General features: G+C 43.4%; 1 long non-coding RNA gene across 1 annotated transcript; it reads left to right on the forward strand.

Moving 5' to 3' along the window:
- Positions 1–2,803: 2,803 nt before the first annotated feature.
- Positions 2,804–3,301, forward strand: LOC141086685 (uncharacterized). Its single transcript, XR_012231635.1, has 3 exons — positions 2,804–2,934; positions 3,006–3,080; positions 3,218–3,301. It is a non-coding gene; the product is annotated as an uncharacterized lncRNA (long non-coding RNA).
- Positions 3,302–5,791: the final 2,490 nt, after the last annotated feature.

The following is a 5,791-nucleotide window of genomic DNA, read 5'->3' on the forward strand; positions in this document are numbered from 1 at the left end:
TATGACTTAGGATACAAGCCAAATCAGAATCTCAATTTGCAGACACGGTGTTTCGAGCTATTGGCTCTCGTCAGTGCAAAGTATGAGATCTGATTTGGCTAGGTGAGAGGCTCTGGACTAGGGTCTAAGAAGTAAGGTTTCTACATTTTCTATGTATAGTTACCATACTTAGTGGTTAGCATTTGACTTCTGTTGAGACTGACTTTCTAGTCATCGTACATCCATGATGGCTACTTCAGTGGCATTGGGAGAGTGATCGTAATTCTGAACCATGCCACTACATGCCACTTCCTCTCTGAAGAGACAATTTGCATAATTAGCATATTTCCCAGAGGAGCATTGCGGCTTTAAGTCTCCTCACCTCGACATGCTTAGCATGTCATTCTCCGCAAGGAGAAATTATACTTCTTGGATATCGGTCAGACGCCTCTCTCACAGCCAAACCAGATCTCCCACTTTGCACTGATGAGGGGCAGTACGCCGAAACACAGTGTCTGCAAATGGAGATTCTGGCTTGGCTTGTATTCTAAGTCATGTAACTAGGCTCGTTAACGGGTCAACATTGACTTTTAGGATTGCTATCTCCAATAGGTGGCACTAGAGTTCTAGTCCTCTTCCTCTCTGAAGAGACAATTTGCATAATTAGCATATTTCCCAGAGGAGCATTGCGGCTTTAAGTCTCCTCACCTCGACATGCTTAGCATGTCATTCTCCGCAAGGAGAAATGATACTTCTGTAGCCACCAAGCGCTGATCAGTGACACAAATCATTGATCCGCACTCATGGCCAGCGTTTTCCAGGACATTTTTTTGTCCCTGTATATTTCCCACTCCCCTTTTGCATTACTCTATGTGTGCGTCTTACAGCCACTGATCAGATGCGCACCACTGATTAGCACCCATGCTCGCTTTTAGCAAGGACTTTTTTTATCACCTTTTTGTACCACATCCATGCGTGCGTCCTACAGCCGATGAGTGCAGATCCCTGACTTACTGCTTGGCCTCTCGTTGTTGTTGTTTATTTTTTTTGTGTGAAAAAAGAATAAAAAAAAATAGTTTCGATAAGTTGATAGGGCTATATTAGGGACAATAAAAATATACTGTAGTAATCGGTGTCTGCTACAGTATTTTTTACTGTATTGAGTCAGGGTTAGTGTCGTTAATGGGACTAGATTAGGGACAGTAAAGATATACCGTAGTAATTGCAGTCTACTATAGTATTTTTTACTAAATTTAGTTAATTAGGCCTCCAGTTGTTGCTTTTTTCTTTTTCTTTAATTATATTAGTTGATAGGACTAGATTAGGAACAGTAAAAATATACTGTAGTAATCGGCATCTACTATGGTATTTTTGCTAAAATATAGTCAGGTTTAGTGTCCGTTGCGGACACTCGTATTTTTTTTTTTTTACTGATGTCCGTTTAAGTATTTGTTTTTATTTATTTCGTCAAATTTTATATATTTTTAATTATTTAATTTTTCTTTTTCTTTCTAGATTTTTTTTTTCTTTTCTAAATAAAAACATTTTTACATCAAGCACTTGCACAAGCGAATAAAATTTGGTGCACACACAAACACCGCATACAGTTAGGTCCATATATATTTGGACAGAGACAACATTTTTCTAATTTTGGTTCTAGACATTACCACATAAAGCCAAAGCAACCCAGGAGTTTATTAAAGCAAAGAAGTGGAATATTCTTGAATGGCCAAGTCAGTCACCTGATCTCAAACCAATTGAGCATGCATTTCACTTGTTAAAGACTAAACTTCAGACAGAAAGGCCCACAAAAAACAGCAACTGAAAACCACCGCAGTGAAGGCCTGGCAGAACATCAAAAAGGAGGAAACACAGCGTCTGGTGATGCCCATGAGTTGAAGACTTCAGGCAGTCATTGCCAACAAAGGGTTTTCAACCAAGTAATAGAAATGAACATTTTAGTTACAATTATTTAATCTGTCCAATTACTTTTGGTCCCTTTAAAAACAGGGTGGCACATGTCAAGGAGCTGAAACTCCTAAACCCTTCATCCAATTTGAATGTGGATACCCTCAAATGAAAGCTGAAAGTCTGAACTTCAACTGCATCTGAATTGTTTTGTTTAAAATTCATTGTGGTAATGTCTAGAACCAAAATTAGAAAAATGTTGTCTCTGTCCAAATATATATGGACCTAACTGTATGTGCAAAAATGTCCCAATCACTGTATTCAGCAGAGGAGGCATACACCTTCCTTGCCTCCGACACTGATAGTGAGGGAGAGGATACCACCTTCCTTTATTTTTCCTCCTCCTCAAGTGATACTGGACCGCCACGCAGATGCACCAGGGCAGAAAATTAAGCAGCGCCCACCGTTACTAACTCCGCATGGATTCAGTCACTGATTCCTGATTTTGTGGCACAATCAGGAACTAAATTTGACACCACCGGCATCACACAAATAGACTTTTTCAAAGTCTCTTTCTCTGAGGATTTGGTAAACCTCATGGTGGCCCAAATTTCTATGCCCAGCAATTTCTGACAGACAACAGCTATTCATTATTTTCTAACTGGACACCTGTAGACACAGTAGAAATTATGACTTTTGGGGCGTGGTCCTTCACATGGAGACAAAACTTCGGCAATATTGGAGTTTTGATGTTTTATATAACATTCCAGTGTTCCGCATGGCTATGACTCATAAACGATTGAGGCCCTACAAAATTTTTTGCATTACAACAATAATGCACAATGTCCTCAGAGATTAACTCATGGAATATCAATATATTCAGTGGCCCTTTGTTTCTCTTTATTCACCAGCAGAAGACGCCCTATAGATGCAGCAGCACCGGCAGCAGCAACAGCAGCAACAGCAGCAGCATCAGGAGTGGAGACTGGCCAGCAGGAGGACACATCTTCTTCTGGGAACCCTCCCTCACATCATCAGCGTTTGACGGTAAGTTTTTATTTCCAAAATCCATTATCTCTGGAATATAAGTCTATTCACTGGCTTTTATTTCAAAACAGGAATCACAAGCTGAAGAGGAGCTCCCAGAAGAAGAAGGAAGGGGTGGACAGATACCTGGAGTGGGCTCGCAATTGGTAAGTTTCCTGCATCAAACGCAGAAACACAACATCACACTACATACAACACATAGAAAACAATGTAGCGCAGATATCACACAGCAAACACATATGCCTACATCCAACCACATAATTTTTCTGCTTTTCTTTTCTAGTCTTCCCAATCTGTTGCTCGGCCAAGAGGTCCTCACAGTGCCTCCCAGGGTCGTCGGCGACAGCGACGCGGCGGTCACCAGCATGTAAGTATAATATTTTTGCTTTGGTTTTTTTTAACTTATTTCATTTCTTTAAGTGTGGTGGCTAATTATTTTATTTTTCTCTTTTTCTTTAACAGCCTTCACAGCGTGCTCCCGACTCTGACGGTGAGGATGGAGGGATTGATGTGGACCACCTCATCGATCTTGTTAGAGAAAGGGAGCCGCTTTGGAATATGGCTGACCGCCGGCATGCTGATCTAATTGTGACCGGACGGCTCTGGGAGGAAATCTGTTCGCTCCTTGTGGACCGCTGGGAGGACCTTGAAGCTCGGGCCCAGATTCAAGAGCGTAAGTATATACAGTTCCCGTTGCTTGATGTCAAGCAGTGTTTCCCGAACTCCAGTCCTCGTGGTACCCACAGGTCATGGTTTCAGGATTTCCTTTTGAGCAACACTATGGGAATCCTGAAAACATGACCCGTTGGGAACCACGAGGACTGGAGTTTGTGAAACACTGATGTTGTATACTAACCACTTTGTGCTTTCTCATTTCAGGGGAGAGAATTGTGAATCGGTGGCGGTCTGTGAGGGATCATTTCAAGAAGGAGTTCAATGAAGAGATGCAAGCCCCGAGTGGATCTGGAGGACGCAGGAGCAAGTACAAGTACGCACGAGCCCTGTCGTTCCTCCGGGCAACAATGGTCACCAGAAGGTAAATATTACACACCCCATGTCCAAAAGTAATGTTTACATGTCCAATTTGTTTTTCAGCCAGGGCCAATGGCATGTCAGTATATTAATTGTGTTTTTTTCTCTTTGTTCCACATCACGGTGACCAGCAATCGGGAGCCTGCACGGTTGGACCCTTCTGAGGCGATCCCTGAGGAGACCGGCACCGAGGGACACTTCGAGCACCCCGGCACATCTGCACCTTCCCAACCTTCCCTCACATTCGACCCATCTGTCCCATCCACCAGCGCAGGAGCATCGTGGCCGCCTACATTACATGAAGCTGCTGGTGAGGAGATCGCTTTCCCTTTACCCCACCCTTCTGCCCCTGCCACCTCTAGTACACCTGCGGGTACTGGGCGGCAGTGGCAGAGGGGTCAGGAAAAGAGCTATGCCCCAGAGTTCTTGCATCTGAATGCATCTTTCCAGAACTGTCTCAAAGTCTTGTCAGAGCAAATCTCTGCAGGCTTTCAGCAGCTCAACTCCGGCATTCTGGAGTTGAAGACACTTCTGCAAACAATGCATTCAGAAGCAACATCTTCTCCAAACCACATTTTTTTCAGGTCTGTTGTGGAGCGCATGGCAACACTATCTCCTACCCAGCAGATGCATGTAATGCATTCGTGCCACGGTGCTCTACAGCAGGTTACCTCCCAACCTCCACCTCCCACCACAGTAGTTCCTCCACCTGCACCCCCTCCAGCCACTGTGCCTCCTCCCCCTCCTATTCCATACCAGCCACCTCCTCAGTACCAGCAAACTCCCCAGTACCAGCAACCTCCCCACTTCCAGCAACCTGCCCCGTACCAAACTCCTTCCCCCTACCACTTCGCAACCACATCATCTGCTACTCCATTCCCTGCCCAACCCTCCACTCCACCACCCACCACCTGTTCTGCCACCCACATGTCCACCCATTCTCTTGCTTTTTCCACCCCTTCACCTCTAACTGTTCCTTCCCCACCACGATCCCAGTCCTCTCCCCACACTCCCAGTGTCGAACTGTCCCGCAGCCCCTCCAGCAGTATTTCCACCCCACACTACATTAATTTATAAATGTGTGTATTCAAATAAAAAAGAGAAAATTTTTTAACAATCAACAGTTTATTAAAAAAAAAAATTTTTCAATGAAAGTTAAAGTATTGGTTTACACTGGTTGTCTGTCTTTTATTTCTGTGGCGAACTATGGTATAAAAAAAGGTTAAGTACAGGGTATACAAAAGGTAAAAAGGTATACAAAACCAGGTACATAACTGTGGGTAAAAGGTAAATAAATTTTACCTTTTGGCCACAGTTGTGTTCCTGGTTGTGTTTTAGACAAAGTATTTCACCTTTTACCAATAGTTGTGTAATTTGTTGGGGATTTCCTAACAATGTACACAACTTTTGGTAAAAGGTGAAAGACTTTGCCTAAAACACAACCAGGTACACAACTGTGGTCAAGGTAAAAATAGTTAAACCACGACAAGATAGCCAACTTTGTTTGGAAAAGGTATACAGTATACTGTTGGTACAGAAGGTACACAACTTTGGTTAAGGGCAGAAATTTATCAAACTCTGTCATCCTGCCAGTCTATTCTGTCTTGAGGTGACAAAGTATTGTGCAAAATTGTCCCTCATTCGTGACACCGTCACAGACCTTCTATTGGTAATGTTCTGGTAATCTTGCAAGCTGGTTTCTTCAGCGGTGTCCTCAATGGAAATGGGTTCCTTGCACATAACAAAATTGTGGAGTACCACGCAAGCTTTGATCACCTCGTCCACAGTTTCTGTCTTGAGGTTGATCGCAGTCAATAGGACACGC

The sequence above is a fragment of the Dendrobates tinctorius genome, unplaced genomic scaffold (assembly GCF_039654945.1).
Source record: "Dendrobates tinctorius isolate UK_male_01 unplaced genomic scaffold, ASM3965494v1 ptg000032l, whole genome shotgun sequence".
NCBI lineage: Eukaryota > Metazoa > Chordata > Amphibia > Anura > Dendrobatidae > Dendrobates > Dendrobates tinctorius.